General features: G+C 32.9%; 1 pseudogene; it reads left to right on the top strand.

The window, feature by feature from the left end:
* Positions 1-9,097: 9,097 nt before the first annotated feature.
* LOC120128319 lies at positions 9,098-17,624 on the top strand (annotated as a pseudogene).
* The last annotated feature ends 925 nt before the right edge of the window (positions 17,625-18,549 follow it).

Raw genomic sequence — 18,549 nt, 5'->3', positions numbered from 1 at the left:
CGGTTTTGCGAATGGCAATCCCATATATTATGGGAAATGCTAATCTTAAGGAGGGGCATTCTATCTAGTGATCATCCCAAAAATCGATTTCATCTCCAAGCACACATCTTTTGTTTGCGGTGAGAATATCCTCATCGTTGGATAGCGGATAAACAATTTAACACCAACAAACGGTTGGTCTGATGGGATGATTCCTTAAGTTGCACTAAATCCGAATTTGTAACATCCCAAAACAGGGTCAGTGACTAAATTGCAAATTTTGAAAACTATGTGCTTGATTTTTGAAACAAGCTAAAAGTTCAAGAACTTAAATAAGAATAATTCCTTATTAGATTAGATGATAATTATGGAAATTTTGAAGGGTATAATAGTAACTTCACAAGAAAGATTTTATTTCTTCCTTTATATAGGATATAACACGTGGAAGTGAAGGGAGATAAGGTTTCAGTTCCAGAGTTCTCTTATTCTCATTTCTTCTTCACGAGTGGAAGCAAAGAGCAAAGGCAAGATTTCTTGTTGATTGATAATTAGCTGAATTTAAGATTGCGGTTTGATCATTAGATGATAATTAAGCTTAAGGAAAGCTTAATTTGTCTTAAAACCATAAAATGAAGGAGTTAAGAGAGATTAAAGATTAGAAGTTTTTAAATGATTTTGGAAAAGAGTTTATAAGTAAAATTTGAAGTAAAATTTTACTTGTCAATAGCTGAATTAAGAGATTTGGAGTAATAGAATTGGATTTAGAACATATAGAAAATTTGGTATGATTCTTGAATTCCATTTGGAAGATAGGATTTTGAGGATAAAGATGTGATAAATGAGAATAAACGAGTTTAACTATGAGTATGTAAGTTAAGAATAAGAAAGGGGATGATATATGAAGCAATTAAGTTGAAAAGAGTTAATTTCCGTGCATAAATTGGAATTCTGGGCTAGTGTACATCGGTACACATTCAACATGTACCGATGCATCAAGGGTAAATTTTCAGAAATTATTCAGTGTGCTTAAAATGAAAACATTGAATGTGATTTGTGTACCGGTGCATAGGTAGTGCATCGATACACACAATAAGGAATGCATCGATACACTATAGTGTGCACCGATGCACTTCAAGGGGAAATATAAATAGACATTTCTTTTAGTCTAAGGAATGAAAGATTAGAGTATATCAATTAGAATACTGATATGGATCCATGTATAATTATGTATATATTGAGTACAAACAAGTTCCAGAACGATCATCAAGTTAAGATTCGATTGTAAGAAATAAAATTATAAAGTGGATTTGGAACTTAGTGAGGCCAATGTGAGTGCATATTAGATAATATATGATGTTTAATGGAAATAAGACTTACGACAAGTTTATTTTCTATAGCATTATGCATGAATTCATAAACATGAGTATGTGTTTGTTATGAGTGTATGAGTAATATGTTATTGTATGCGTGGCATGATTTGTATGAATATATGTTAGAGTGATAAGATATAGGAACCGATATAAGTAATATATATGTTTACATAAGTTATATAATGATATAAGAATAAATATGAAATTATATGAGTCTCAAAGATAAGTCATGTGATAAGATTTATGAAATATATGGAAATGAAAATATAAGTCTATGAAGAGCCATAATAGGACAAAATATAAGTCATATGATAATGAAGTATAAGTTTATGTGAAGATATGGTCATAATATAAAATATGTAATAATAGAAGAATATGATGAAAGTAAATTCATGAAAAGCGATAGGAATTAGGTAAACATGTGTAACAATTATATGAATAATAGAAACATAAGTTGGATAAGTATATAGTGGTATGATCAATTATGAGGAATTGTATAATAGAATTATATGAGTTAATGAGAATAGGGGAAAACTAAATAGGATTGAAATATAGAATGAAATAGGAATAGTATATCAATTTGGAAATTTGTATACAGAGTGATGGTACGAACCTATAAGATAAGTTGTATGCTAAAGAACTATGGATACATATATAAAAGGTTATAAGAAATATCTGAAATGGAATTAAGTAAATAGATTTAATTAGTATATAAATAAAATACTATTAAGTGAGATATGTTTATAATATAACATAGATTGTGTAATTCAAGTAAATACAAAAGAATGAAGCATAAAGTAGATAATAGAACATATGTTATTAATGAATATAAAAGGGACTTGGAAGTTGATATAAACTATGTGAAAGTGATATAGATGTTCATATGTAATGTATGAATTAAGTGATAATAAGTTATATGAAAATAAGTGCAATGATTACATAATTACTAGAAATAAGTCAGAGAATGTAAATGATATGATAAAACGCTATGAGCCTATGTGATATGAATAAGTGAATATGTGACATGTGAATCATATGGAAGTGAACTATGTGTAAGTGAACTAAGTGAATATGTGAATGTATGATCATATAAGGATAATGCCCATGATATGTATTATGAGAGTTAGGGGTATAGTTGGCATACCAAGAGTCGAGGGATTAACAGTGGTCCTTCGGGACATAGTGGTCCTTCGGGACAAATATTCAGTGCCACTAGTGGGAATTATACGAGCTGTGGTGACAGCATAGTGCACAACCTCTATGTACTCACATACCTGTAGTTCTAAAAAATATACATGGGCTAAACAAAGAAATATTATTTGATGTATATGTTTTGGTTTATGAAAAGTATAGTATGAAGTGCTTCAAATATTAAGCTCAAGTTATATGTTCTAGATGGAATAATGAGAGTGATAATGACAATAATGTGACTAGAATAATGATGATATGTGTACATGTTTATATTTGGGGTTATATGAATTGATACATGATGTTTGTATTATATTTTTATATGAATTGTGAAATGTTCATGCACTATTGATTATAGAGAGTTCAGATTAGCATGTGTTATGCCTCACTAAGTCATCGACTTAGCGTGTGAGTGTTTCACACGTAGGTTCTGGAAAGTGAGAAGAGAAGTGAAGAAGAGCAAGACAAGTCAGACTCTCATTTCCACAGATCAGATCAGAAATGTAGTTAAGTGTAGATATTTGGTTCTATATAGTGTGTTGGCATGTAACAAAATTGTGAATTTCTAATGCTCTGATTGATTTTGTTTATTTTGGTCTAACTTGTGTAAATTAACATCTTTTATTTAAGAAAGTTTGAAATTTTCATGATTTTCTTTAAGAGTCAAAGTTTGAAAAGTTAATGTGACATCTTAGACTCGGATCCGGGTCGGATACGGGTTAGGGATGTTACATTTAATGGTATCAGAGCTAAGGTTTAGCCGATTCTAGGCTTAAACTGAAGTTAAATGAGTTTTGAAATGTGTATATGCCAACCCAGAGTGAAAACTTTCTGATCTTATTGTGTAAGGAGTATGATGTCTTGCAAATAGAATAATATTAGTTTAATACAGTAGAAATCCAATTGTATGAATTTTGAAGAAAAGTGAGAGGTAAACCTGATGGTGATAGCAATTCACCTGCCCTGGCCAGGCAGGAGGAAGAGGGGACACCTCAGGAAGTGCCTCATAAGATCAAAGATTGATTTCAGAAAGTTGAAATCATATTAGAATAGTGATAGAAGGTTTTCACAATTTTGAATCAGAAAAGTGAGGTGAAATATTCTTATTATTTCATGGATAAGATAGAATATGGTGAACAAGTGTCACCATACGAAAGTTAAAAGATCTAAAGATGTGGTTAGAATTTGTAGAATAGTTCAAGAATAAGTGCATCAATGACAAGCATATAAGATATTGAAAGCCATAGTTTATGAGTTGAAATAAATTAATAGTGATGTGTATAAGCAAAAGTGTGGATATGATAAGAGGCTACATTTTAGATGGAAAGAGTTGGAGTTGGCTAACAAGATTATGTGATGAAAAGTGTATTGGAGCTGAAAGATTTTAAGATATTGACAGGTTAAGATAACCAAATATAAAGTGAATCTGGATGTAGTTATGTATTTTGATCATACAAATATGATGAAAGTAAGAAGATAAGTATTGGTATGTTTTTTTAAAAAAGAGGGGATTTAAATAATGAAATATAAGTACAAGAGAGGATAAAGAATGATATTATGTATGAGTAAGTCAATTATCAAAGTTATGAGGAGGTGACAAAGATCGGTAATCAGAGATGAGTATAAGTGATCAGAAAAGAGTATGTGGACATGAAAGAAAAGATGTGATTTGTGGATAAGGAGATTTTGATTTTTGAATGAATAATGGAATAATGAAATAAAAAGGAATGAGTTCAAAGGATCAAATATAATAAAGGTTATATGGAAGTGTAGATGATAAGCTCGAAAAAAAAAATGTAAGGTAATGTGAAAAGATTAGTTGATTCCGTAAAGTATATGTTTAATCACAGTTGAAGAAGATTTAAGGTTGTGTTTTTGGTCAAATGATGAGGAAATAAGAGTTTGGCTATTGTTATAAGGTAATTAGAGATTGAATTATGATGTTAAGTGATGAGAATGGATGTTACTGTCTTCGTGATGAGTGACACTATATGGATTTTAGAAAGGTCAAAGGAAAATATAGAATCAAAGGAAATGAAAAGGATGGAGTTTAAAGGAACAGAGATGATAAAAGTTATATTAAGGTATGAATTATAAGTTGATACGGAAACAAGAAAAGTAGGTAAGGTTGAATAAAGAGATTATTTGATTTTGCAAAAATGTATGCTTAATTATATGATAAAGGAAATCAATTGAATTATGACCTTGAGTAAGAATGAATAATATTGTTTACATGAATGATACGACAAGTATTTACAAAGGTCCACAGTAAGTGTACTATAGAATGAATTGGGGTTCTTTGGAAATCAAAGACAAGTTATTAAGTGCAAATCGTGAAAGATTGAAGTAATAAAGGTAGTATAAGGAATTTCAAATTATATGTGGGTAATGTTTTATCGACATGATCAGTGAAAATTCGAGGACGAATTTTCTTAAAAGGAGGGGAGATTTGTAACATCCCAAAATAGGGCAAGTGACTAAATTACAAATTTTGAAAACTATGTGCTTGATTTTTGAAACAAGCTAAAAGTTGAAGAACTTAAATATGAATAATTCCCTATTAGATTAGATGATAATTATGGAAATTTTGAAGGGTATAATAGTAATTTCACAAGAAAGATTTTATTTCATCCTTTATATAGGATAGAATACGTAGAAGTGAAGGGAGATAAGGTTTCAGTTCCAGAGTTCTCTTCTTCTCCTTTCTTCTTCACGAGTGGAAGCAAAGAGCAAAGGTAAGATTTCTTGTTGATTGATATTTAGCTTAATTTAAGATTGAGTTTTGATCATTAGATGATAATTAAGCTTAATGAAAGCTTAATTTATCTTAAAACCATAAGATGAAGGAGTTAAGAGAGATTAAAGATTAGAAGTTTTTAAATGAAATTTTGGAAAAGATTTGATAAGTAAAATTTGAAGTTAAATTTTACTTGTCAATAGTTGAATTAAGAGATATGAAATAATATAATTGGATTTAGAACATATAGAAAATTTGGTATGATTCTTGAATTCTATTTAGAAGATAGGATTTTGTGGATAAAGATGTGATAAATGAGAATAAATGAGTTTAAGTATGAGTATGTAAGTTAAGAATAAGAAAGGGGATGATATATGAAGCAATTAAGCTGAAAAGAGTTAATATTCGTTCATAAATTGGAATTCTGGGCTAGTGTGCATCGGTACACGTTCAACATGTACCGATGCATCAAGGGTAAATTTCCAGAAATTATTCAGTGTATATCGATGCACGGGAAGTGCATCGATGCACCCCTTAAAATGAAAACATCGAATGTGATTTGTGTACCGATGCATAGGTAGTGCATCGATACACACGATAAGGAATGCATCGATACACTATAGTGTGTACCGATACACTTCAAGGGGAAATAGAAATATACCTTTCTTTTAGTCTAAGGAATGAAAGATTAGAGTATATCAATTAGAATACTGATATGGATCCATGTATAATTATGTAGATATCGAGTACGAACAAGTTCCAGAACGATCATCAAGTTAAGATTCGATTGTAAGAAAGGAAATTATAAAGTGGATTTGGAACTTAGTGAGGCCAAGGTGAGTGCATATTAGATAATATATGATGTTTAATGGAAATAAGACTTACGAAAAGTCTATTTTCTATAGCATTATGCATGAATTCATGAACTTGAGTATGTGTTTGTTATGAGTGTACGAGTAATATGTTATTGTATGTGTGACATGATTTGTATGAATATATGTTAGAGTGATAATATATAGGAACCGATATGAGTAATATATATGTTTACATAAGTTATATGATGATATAATAATAAATATGAAATTATATGAGTCTCAAAGATAAGTCATGTGATAGGATTTATGGAATTTATAGAAATGAAAATATAAGTATATGAAGAGTCATAATAGAACAAAATATAAGTCATATGATAATGAAGTATAAGATTATGTGAAGACATGGTCATAATATAAAATATGTAATATTAGGAGAATATGATGAAAGTAAATTCATGAAAAGCGATAGGAATTAGGTAAACATTGTAACAGTTATATGAATAATAGAAACATAAGTTGGATAAGTATATAATGGTATGATCAATTATGAGGAATTGTATAATAGAATTATATGAGTTTATGAGAATGGGGGAAAACTAAATAGGATTGAAATATAGAATGAAATAGGAATATTATATCAATTTGGAAATTTGTATACAAAGTGATGGTACGAACCTATAAGATAAGTTGTATGCTAAAGAACTATGGAGATATATATAAAAGGTTATAAGAAATATATGAAATGGAATTAAGTAAATAGATTGAATTAGTATATAAATAAAATACTATTAAGTGAGATATGTTTATAATATAACATAGATTGTGTATTCCAAGTAAATACAAAAAAATAAAGCTTAAAGTAGATGATAGAACATGTGTTGTTAATGAATATAAAAGGGACTTGGAAGTAGATATAAACTATGTGAAAGTGATATAGATGTCTATATGTAATGTATGAATTAAGTGACAATGAGTTATATGAAAATAAGTGCAATGATTACATAATTACCAGAAATAAGTCAGAAAATGTAAATGATATGATAAAACGCTATGAGCCTATGTGATATGAATAAGTGAATATATGACATGTGATTCATATGGAAGTCAGCGATGTGAAAGTGAACTAAGTGAATATGTGAATGTATGATAATATAAGGATAATGCCCATGATATGTATTATGAGAGCTAGGGGTATAGTTGGCATGCCAAGAGTCGAGGGATTAACAGTGGTCTTTCGGGACATAGTGGTCCTTCGGGACATAGTGGTCCTTCGGGACATAGTGGTTCTACGGGACATAGTGGTCATTCGGGACAAATATTCAGTGCCCCTAATGGGAATTATGCGAGCTGTGGTGACAACATAGTGCACAACCTCTATGTACTCACATACCTGTAGTTCTCAAAAGTGTACATGGGCTAAACAAAGAAATAATATAAAGAAATGTTATTTGATGTATATGTTTTGGTTTATGAAAAGTATAGTATGAAGTGCTTCAAAGATTAGACTCAAGTTATATGTTCTAAATGGAATAATGATAGTGATAATGACAATAATGTGACTAGAATAGTGATGACATGTGTACATGTTTATATTTGGGGTTATATGAATTGATACATGATGTTTGTATTATATTTTTATATGAATTGTGAAATGTTCATGCACTATTGATTATAGAGAGTTCAGATTAACATGTGTTATGCCTCACTAAGTCATCGACTTAGCGTGTGAGTGTTTCACACGTAGGTTCTGGAAAGTGAGAAGAGAAGTGAAGAGGAGCAAGACATGTCAGACTCTCCTTTCCACAGATCAGATCAGAAATATAGTTAAGTGTAAGTATTTGGTTGTATATAGTGTGTTGGCATGTAACAAAATTATGAATTTCTAATACTCTGATTGATTTTGTTTATTTTGGTCCAACTTGTATAAATTAACATCTTTGATTTCAGAAAGTTTGAAATTTTCATGATTTTCTTTAAGAGTCAAAGTTTGAAAAGTTAATGTGACATCTCGGACTCGGATCCGGGTCGGATATGGGTTAGGGATGTTACAGAATTAGTTGAGATCGGATACAAATGTTTATAAAAAAAGAAATGATTTATTATTTTAAATTGCAAAATAATAAAAGTTTAATTAGTTTTTAAATTATCTTTAATATATTGTATAATTAAACTCTAATTAATTTTTATTTTATTTCATTTATTTCAAATTAATAATTAATATTTGATATATCAGAGATTGAGTTATTTTTCACTGTCGTATATCTTTAATTAATATTTGAACAAATAATTAAAATTGGATTAAAGCTTAAGAAAACAACAATATTCACTCTAAAATAAATCATTTACTAGTATTCTTATTTAAGGTTCTAACGTGTGTTTGATATATCATTAAAAAATTCATTTTATTGAAAAAAAATATTTCAATGATTAATTACTGAAAAGGGTTTGATATTAATATTTTTTAAAATAAATTTTTTGAACATGATAAATATTTAAAAATGTTAAGTTGATTTGATTTTTAATTTATATTTCAAATTAATTATCTCTTTTTTAGTAAAATTAAAATATTAGCTAACATTATTTAGAATAATATAAAAGATTACACTTAAAAAATTAAAATTTAAAATAAAATATTAATTAAAATAAACATTTATTTAAAAACACGAACGATAAGTTGATATAATAGATTGAGATACTAGATTTTAAAAAAAATTTAAAATTCAAATATTGATATATTTGTGAATAATACAAACTGATGAGGATCAGATCTATATTAAATTGAATTAGTGACAGATGGATTCGATACTAATATTCAGAAAAGATTAAAATAAAAACAAATTTGATTACGTGGCGAATTCACAGAATCACATTGGCTCTCTGACTTTTTATCGTTACAATTTCACGACATTTTCCCATTTCCTTCCGAAGTTTCAAAGTGGGGCCTACCTTTTAATGGGTCGCATTCTAGAAAACATTACTTCGTGAGTCGGGGCGGTAGACTCAGTGAGTCGAATTAACTCAGAGAGAACTCGTTTCCCTTTGGCTCTCTCTCTTCCTAGGTTTTTGGTTTATAAAATTTTGAGCCCTCTCTTCCAAAGCTCCCGAGGTTTTAACCCCTCTGCATTTTTTTTCTCGCACTTTCTCGCGTTTTCTCGTCTGAGGCAGCTAGTTCTACGATTAGGTATAAAAAGCAAAATCTCCGATTTTAATCCTTGTTCTTTCCGTCGTTCAAAACCATATATGTTTCATTTCAAAGAAAAAAAAACAGAGTATATTGTTTTGTTTAGTAAATTTGAAGATTTTATCTTGTATGTTATTTGATTTAGTTTAACATTTTTTAGGATTTTGCATTTTTCAGCCTTTTCTCTCTGTTATCCGCTACTCTGTTTTTTATTTTATAGTATATACTATATAATAAACATGCAATTGCATGTGCATGTATTGCAGCTGTGTCTGTTTGTGATTAATTTGTCAGATTTTGCTGTTCAATTTGATTATTTTTGAAGGAGCTTGAATAATCGCAATTACCTGAAATACTTGCTTTTGTTTGAGTTAATCCTTTCATGGTTGTGCTAATATTTAATTTCAAATTGCAACAAATGAAGGATATGATTTGTTTTGAGCTTTTCTCCCCATGCATGCGTGAGGGAGAAGTGAACAATGAATATTTTATTTAGGCGAAATTTAAAATTTAATTTACTGTGGAATTAGCATTGAGCTGTTAATTATTTAATATATTGTATGTTCCTTAGTTGTTGATGAAAATGGTGTTGCATTTTTTAAAACTAGATTTACTATGTTAACTGGAGCTTCGATTTTTTCAAAAAGACCTTGAAGGTTGGAGACATTTGTCTTTATTTCTCCAGTTATGCCGGTGCTCAGCCGTGGTAAGGAGAAAAAATTGCATATGTTTTGCCCAAATAGACTTTGAAATGTGTTTAAGAAGGAAAGAGTTATTAAATATTGGCAAGTATGATTAGAAAGTCTCTACATATCTTTCAAGCCCATCTCAATCCCCTCCCCTGTCCTTTTTCCTGTTTTCTACAGAGTACTGACTACTGACAACTCCCTTATGAAAGCATTGGTCCTAGAACTGTCTGACTCACACTATTTCTTCTTAAATAATTAGTTGTTGAATAAGTTTCTTCACAACCTGTTAGCATCATTGATCTCGATCTCTATATATTTCAATGGAATTGTGTAGCTACTAACAGGAGTGATTTCCTGTGGTCTCTTTCATAACGCAGTAAAACAAACCTGTTACTGTTTTTATGGTATCTGAAGAGCCTCTTCAGCAACTATCAGATGTCTGAATTATCGATTTGTATACTTGATAAACTTGCCATATGGTATATTATTGCTTGTATTTAGCTTGAAGAGGGAATGACTTTAATGTTTAGAATGTTCTGTTCTTTTACTCTACTGCATGAAAAAAGATTATTGTTTTTGTGCGGCTAGTGACTTCAAAACTGCTCACATGTAATTGAGATCATTCATGGAAATGTGTGGTATTTGTTATAGTTGTCCGAATCATTTACCATTAACTATGAAATGTTTGTTCGATAACTGAGAAATTATTCATGTAAGAAAGTTTAGGCATGACAATTTGGAATGTCTGCTTATTATTATTGGTACTTTTCAATTTTAAGGTGTACGTACAGAGTTTATGGAAGAATATAATCTGCAAAGCTAGTGTTTGCCTATGTATCCAAAGAGGTCTGGTCAAGGAGATGGGCCAGTTAATAGGCCTGTGCGCTCAAGTGATAGGCTTAGGAGAAGGCCAAAAGCATATGGCCGACCATATTTGTATTACACTCCTACCATCATTCGAAAGAAGAGCAAGACAAAGACAAGGACAGCAGCTTCTCGCATTGCCAAGATGTTGCGGTCGGGGAATCGACCGGTGCGTACTTCAAACAGCAATGTATGCTATACAAACTTGTTTGACTGTATTTAGTATATACCATGATGATAGTCTTTAAGTGGTTGTGAGAAAATTTTTAGCTCATCCTTTTTCAATGTGAAGTTTTTCTAGGCTGTAGATAACTTATAAACGGAACTCCCTTGTGACTATAGTTGTTTTGAAAATGTATTGCACTAAGGCTCTGATTTTGTGTTTTTAGTTAGGGTGTTTTATGGGTGTTTCCAGCTTATTTGGTTCTGTTGGGGTGGTTTTGTCGGTTGTATTGTTGGTTGTATCTTATGTGTTTTTATTGTTCAATAAAATCCTAAGGCACTCTTTTCCTCCTTCCGCTGATTAAGGAGCTTCCCTACAAGCTCCATTAATCAAGAAGGGGGTTTTTAATGAGGCTTGAAATTCTTATATAAAAAAAAAAGCTGCTGCAAAGGAAAAGTTAAAAAGCAGAGTCGAAATGATTCAAAATGAACCATAACTAAAATAGAACATCAATGTCTCATAATTAGTCTACATCAAATGTTTAGTTTACAGTCTTCAGAATGTTGTTTGATTTCTTATGAAAGCAAAAGGAAAAAATGTTATTTTCTATGGCTGCAATTAAAGAAAAGAAACATATTATTGGACACTGATGTTTATAATATTTTAATATACCTTTTATTGTGACATCTTTTTTTGCTGTGGCTGTATTATATTCACTTTCAGATACAAGTTTCTTCTGTGGCCTTTTAGATCAAAATGTAAATTCCTTTGTTCTCAGTTTTGTCCAGCATTGTTGTAGGAGGACATGTTTCATATAGGTTTTCTTTAATAAGTTGTGTCTTGGCATGTTTTCATATCATTGCCTCTTTCCTTGAAGCTGATTGGATTAAATGACTCATTTTTTCTATGATGTCTTGCATTGTGAATTTGAATAATTTTATTCATTGCCTTGTGCAGTCAGGCACAATCAGTCTTCGGCGTTCATCCAGAAAGAGGAGGGTTTCTGTGAATCTTGCCAGTTATACTGAGAGTTCCGGTTCAGGGGATGAAGACATGATGGTACTGTCCAAGCGTACAAAACTTTTGGAATTGGATTAATATTCTCACATTTGATGAAACATAAATTTTATCACATCACAAAAGTGTATTCCATTTCAACTCCTCACTATTTACTTTTCCCAGAGACCTTCATATATACCACTGAGGAATCGGGTTGCTAACAGTGTAAGTCAAGATGAGTCTCCTTCTCCCAAGCAAAATAAGAGCATGGAGACTAAAGAAACTCCTCGACGTGAAGGATTACGCCCTCGTCGTTCAAAAGCAGTTGCAATTAAGCAGAGCAGTTTTGATTATGGTGATGAGCAAAGTACTTCGGAGGAGAAAGTTGGAGAAGATGAAAGTGAAAATGGGAATGATATAGATGACGAGGCTGCAGATGATGACCAAAATAATGCTGAAGATGAGGGTGATGAAGAAGCTGAGGGTGAAGATGAAGAAGAGGATGAAGGTGATGATGAAGAGGGTGAAGAAGAGCAAGAAGGAAGGAGGCGATATGATCTTCGAAATCGTGCTGATGTACGCAGGCTATCTATGGATGAGAGCAAGCAAAGATCTAGATCTCCTAAGAGGGTTTTACGTCAAGGAATGGGGACTAAGGTCAGCAGGGATGTTAGGAAGGGTGGATCACGTGTCCATAAGCTTCATCGTTTAACAAGAGCTGAGGATTCTGATGATTCTATTCTTGTGGATGAGCTGGATCTAGGTCCTGCTATTCCTTGGGGACGAGGTGGTAGCAGATCTGGACCACCTTGGCTGTTTGGGGGATTAGACATGAATGGGACAACAGCATGGGGATTAAATGTTGCTGCATCGGGTTGGGGCAATCAAAGTGATGCTTTCGCAACATTGACTTCTGGGATTCAGACTGCTGGACCCAGCTCTAAAGGAGGGGCAGATATTCAACCCTTACAGATTGATGAAAGTGTAAGCTTTGATGAAATAGGCGGGCTTTCTGAATATGTTGATGCTTTGAAGGAAATGGTTTTTTTCCCCTTGTTGTATCCAGATTTCTTTGCAAGTTATCACATCACTCCACCTAGGGGTGTTCTGTTGTGTGGTCCCCCTGGCACTGGTAAGACATTGATTGCCAGAGCTTTAGCAAGTTCCGCTTCAAAGGCAGGTCAGAAAGTCAGTTTTTACATGCGAAAGGGTGCTGATGTGCTTAGCAAGTGGGTTGGTGAGGCTGAAAGACAATTGAAACTTCTTTTTGAGGAGGCACAAAGGAATCAACCTTCCATCATTTTTTTTGATGAGATAGATGGGCTTGCTCCTGTGAGGTCTAGTAAACAAGAGCAGATTCACAACTCTATTGTGTCCACTTTGCTTGCCCTCATGGATGGTCTTGATTCCCGTGGACAAGTTGTTTTGATTGGAGCTACTAACAGGATTGATGCTATTGATGGAGCTTTAAGGCGCCCTGGGCGATTCGATCGTGAATTCAATTTTCCATTACCTGGCTGTGAAGTACGAGCTGAAATATTGAATATTCACACTCGGAAGTGGAAGAAACCTCCTCCGAATGAACTTAAAATGGAACTTGCTGCTAGTTGTGTGGGATACTGTGGTGCAGATTTGAAGGCTCTATGCACTGAAGCTGCTATCCATGCTTTTCGTGAAAAATATCCGCAAGTGTACACTACTGATGACAAATTTGTGATAGATATTGACTCAGTGAAGGTAGAAAAGCATCACTTTATAGAGGCCATGTCAACAATTACTCCTGCTGGTCAAAGAGGTTCTATTGTTCACTCTAGACCGTTGTCTTTGGTTGTTGCACCATGCCTGCAGAGACATCTTAAGAAAGCTATGAACTATATATCTGACATATTTCCTCCCCAAACAATTTCATCTGAGTTGACCAAGCTTTCGTTGCTTTCATATGGATCAGCGATTCCTCTTGTTTATAGGCCTCGACTGCTACTGTATGGTGGTGATGGTTCTGGCTTGGTAATATTTGCATCCTCTTGATTTTTCGTAACTGTAATTATTGGAGACAGAAACTGAATATACTTACTGATCTAGTTATACAGGATCATCTTGGACCAGCAATTTTACATGAGCTAGAGAAATGTCCTGTACATTCTCTTGGTCTTCCATCACTTCTTCGGATCCTAGTGCAAAGACAACGGAGGAAGCATTGGTACATATATTTGGTGAAGCAAGAAGAACCACGCCATCTATTCTATATATACCTCAGTTTAATCTTTGGTGGGATAACGTGAGTGCTTCATGCATTAAGCAACTGTTCAAATCTGATTCGAATTTAAGTATTAGTGCAAATGAATGCACTTGCATAAAAACATTTTTGTGTGTGTGGGCATATGGATTTTTCAGGTCTTGTTTTTTAGTCTACCATTTGTATTTTCTTTTGTTTTCTAAGTTTGATGAATCTGTTGTTGCAGGCACATGAGCAGCTGAGAGCTGTTCTGCTTACTCTTTTAGAAGAGTTGCCTTCAGACTTACCTATATTGCTGCTTGGAACTTCATCAACTTCACTTGCTGAATTAGATGGGAATCCCTGTTCAGTATTTCCTCAGCGTAGTGTGTATGTGTATCTAATCCTTAAAATGACCTTTTATGCATTTTCACCCTTTATTTCTGTGACTATTTGGGCATAATGTTGACCTTTGCCAATTATTTTCCATAATCTGAGTTGGTTATTGCTGTCACCTTGAAGGTATTGTTTTCAGTAAATTAACCATTATTGGCCTTTAATGCAAGTTATAGATCTTGTTGAGGCATACCACAACAGAATGCAATCCAAGTGCATTCTCTTTTGTGCTGATATGACATGTGAAACATCATAGTTTCACACATTTTTTCAGGAATTCAATGTATGATAGAATGATATTCTTGTATTACATTTCCTCTGTTTTGTCTTGCTTTTATTTGGGTAATATTCATGAAGAGGACCTTTTTTACCCAATTCGCCTGCAGCATTTATTTACATGTCTTTTTGTTTATTAAAACTTAGTTTGACAGTAATGTATTTTATTTTTTGTCAGCTATCACTTGGACAAACCTTCAACCGAAGATAGATCTTTGTTCTTTGACCGTTTAATTGAAGCTGCATTATCAGTATTGTTGGAGGCTATGGCCAAAAAGTCACAGGAATCAAAATCTCTTCCTGAACTTCCCAAGGCGTCAAAAGTGGAAAGTGGACCAAAGGTCTCAGAATTGAGGGCCAAAGTAGAGGCCGAGCAACATGCCATTCGCCGCTTACGCATGTGCCTCAGAGATGTCTGCAACCGGTAAAGTTACAAGTCCTAATTCTGTAATATAGTGTAATATTTAACTTAGGGGTCCTTTCCTTTATTGTTCCCTGCTTCTTTCATTGATTGCTATTCCTTTCTCTTTGCGATTGAAGCTCCGTGGAGCATATTTCAATTGATTTGGGTGTAATTTTATGACAAATAGTTGCTGGAAGTGGAACTCAGGTTTTAATTCGGAGTTAGAATTCTGGAAATTGAATAAACTATAACTAATGTTGTAGGATGGCTTAAAGCTTTCCAAAGAATCATCCAAAATTATTAGTTATATTTCTGTAGAACTGTTCTGTCAAGTGATCTTAAGAGATTTTAGTTCAGAAAATGAAAAAGGTCGTAGAATTTTTTTTAATAAAATTATAACCATGAGAAAATAAAATAAAAGAGAAAATCAACTTTTTGAGATGTGGTAAAGCTGATGTTTTGTTGTGGTGTGGTTTTTGCCTCCTCGTAGTATCATTGTTGGATCTTTCCAAGATGGTTCATGAATGTGTTTTGGGTCGTAAGATCTCCTTTCATGCGATCCTTATTTATATTAACTTATATTTGTTGCCTTGGCCCTTTTTAAACCTGCTTTATCTCCAAAGTTGGCATAGGATGGGCTTGTAGATTTTAATTTATTGTTGATTGTTATCTTTTGTTTCTTTATTTAACTGTTGGTACACTTTATAGATTATGGTTGATCATGTTTCAGGATGCTTTATGATAAAAGATTTAGTGCCTTTCATTACCCAGTCTCTGATGAGGATGCACCAAACTACCACTCGATAATCCAGAATCCTATGGATATTGCTACTTTATTGCAGCGGGTTGACTCTGGACAATATCTTACCTGTTCTGCTTTTGTGCAAGATGTTGACCTGATTGTAACCAATGCAAAGGTGTGGATTTTTTTAATCCGAAACGTAATATATTCTGATTTCTTATTTTAAGACGAACATGTAATTTTCTAACTCATGGAGACTCACTGTGGTGAACACTTTTCAAAAAGCGTTTTTAACTAATTGGATATGCAGTTTCGGTTTATTGTTAGGAATCTTAGGTTTGTATAGAATAACTGGAAGTTTCAAATTTCAAATTTTGTTGGAAATGTCTTAGGAACTTGATTTATAATAATGCGGTCCATTTTTAATTTTTGCTTTATGTGCTTCTTTTGTGTTATTCCCTTCCACAAGTCATCCTGTGTCCGATTCGTTTGCTATCCTGAATTTCAGGCTTACAATGGAGATGATTATAATGGTGCTAGAATCGTTAGTAGAGCTTGTGAATTACGTGATGCTGTAAGTTTACTAGTTCGTTTCTGCCAGAGTTTTATTGTAATTACTTGGGTCTCACCTTTTCCCTTTTTTTTCAATTTTCTTAGCGTTTTAGTTTCTTTTCTATCAGGTCGATGGGATGCTGTCACAGATGGACCCTGGATTGGTCGCTTATTGTGATAAAATTGCCGCCCAAGGGGGTCTAACTCAAATTCCGGATGATCTTGGGCCGTCTCCTGCAGTACATGTTGTGCAGCTAGGAACTTCCACTCAAGCCAGTGCTCGACTCGGCAATGTCCAGCCAGAAACCAATCTTCAAAGCTATGAGGCTTCGAAAAGGCCAAAGAAGAATGCTGATGCTGCCCCCGCAGGTATCGTGATATCTATATGTATAGATTAGCCGACCCTTGGTGGTGTATGATGGGTCGGGTTTTAGCTTTATTTGGTAACATATGCAATTTTTCACTTGTTGAATTCCGCCTACCAAACCGTGGGGTAGAGTAAATGAACAATGAATGACATGAATCACTCTGCCTATATATTGTGCTAACTCGAACCACTGTATCCTCGAACCGTGGGGTACAGTTTCTGCATCGTCTGTAACACATAATATTCAGTTGTTAGAAGTATTCTCAATGTACATCCCTTATCTATTAATCTTTGTGCCGCTGCAGAAGACAAATCCCGTACTTCGGATTCAGTACCAACGAAGTCATCTCAAATTCCAGAGGTAAACGAGAAAAACTGTGAGAGGGCTGAACCTACTTTGGGTTATTGTAAGCAGCAAGAAACTTCCACAGATGGGAATGGATCTTGGGACACTAGAATGTCGGACGACGAGATTTCAACCCAAGCCGAATCTGTGAAGAAACTGTTTGTGGAGCGAACAGGAAACTATGGGATTCCGGAGCTGGAAAGGGTGTACAGTCGTATAATGAAAGGCATTTTTGAAAGTAGGGAGAAAGGTGTAGGAGTCGATGATCCGAAGCCTTCGGTTTTGAAGTTTTTGTTGAGTTTTGCAGAGGATGAGTCTAATTTCTCGTCTCTTTAATGCCTCTTTCTCACAAAAGGAATTTTTAGTCGGCTAGTTATTGTAAAGTCGGGACTTTTTCCCCCTTTCAATTCATATTATTGAGTGAAGCCTATCGCTTCTCTATATTGCATACATGCATGCATTCACACACACACACACACATTTAATAAATTATCAAATTATTTTTAAAATTTTAAATCGAGTAGTTAAAGATATTAGAAGACGGTTGAAGTTTTTTAATAACCGTCTCTCTTATTTATAGATTTACCCTTTGAATTTTTATTCCTTTCCATTTTACATGATAGTATACCCTCTTCTCTCTTTTGGTTTTGAGGAGGATGTGTATTTTATGATTATGTCGATTATGATATAATTGCTTCTAATTATATTTATTACCATACATTGAATTTATTTTTTGATTTTTTCTATGACACAATAAATTAATTTTATTTTTACATTCTATTTATTTACTTTTATTAGTTATTGTTAATGTGTTTATTTTGCGCAGAATATGTACCACACATATAAATGATCAAACAGTAATGTAATTATAAGCTTCAACTAATATCACAACTAAAATAATAAATTGTTCCTAAATCGTAGTGTGCATACAAAACATATCATTGATAATATGCTTACTTTGAGTACATAAAAGACACCAAACTATTGCCAATTATCTCATGATCGAAGTTCTGACAATGGTTCCTCTAATAGTGTCAAGTTGATCAGGAAACTAATCTTCATTAAATACGGATGTAGAATTTTATGTTAGAAATAAATTTTTAAAATTTTAAAAGATGACGAACTTGTAAAATTTCAGGGGTGAAAACGGATTTTAAATAAAAAAAATACATAAATAAATCTAAAATATATAATAATTTTTAATTTTTAAAGGGTAACTGCCTCACCCGTCGCAGATCATCATCACAAAATATTATGTTTGAGTTCC

The sequence above is a fragment of the Hibiscus syriacus genome, unplaced genomic scaffold (genome assembly GCF_006381635.1).
Source record: "Hibiscus syriacus cultivar Baekdansim isolate YM2019G1 unplaced genomic scaffold, ASM638163v2 tig00110478_pilon, whole genome shotgun sequence".
Classification (NCBI taxonomy): Eukaryota; Viridiplantae; Streptophyta; class Magnoliopsida; order Malvales; family Malvaceae; genus Hibiscus; species Hibiscus syriacus.
This window is presented reverse-complemented; position numbering and strand designations above follow the sequence as displayed.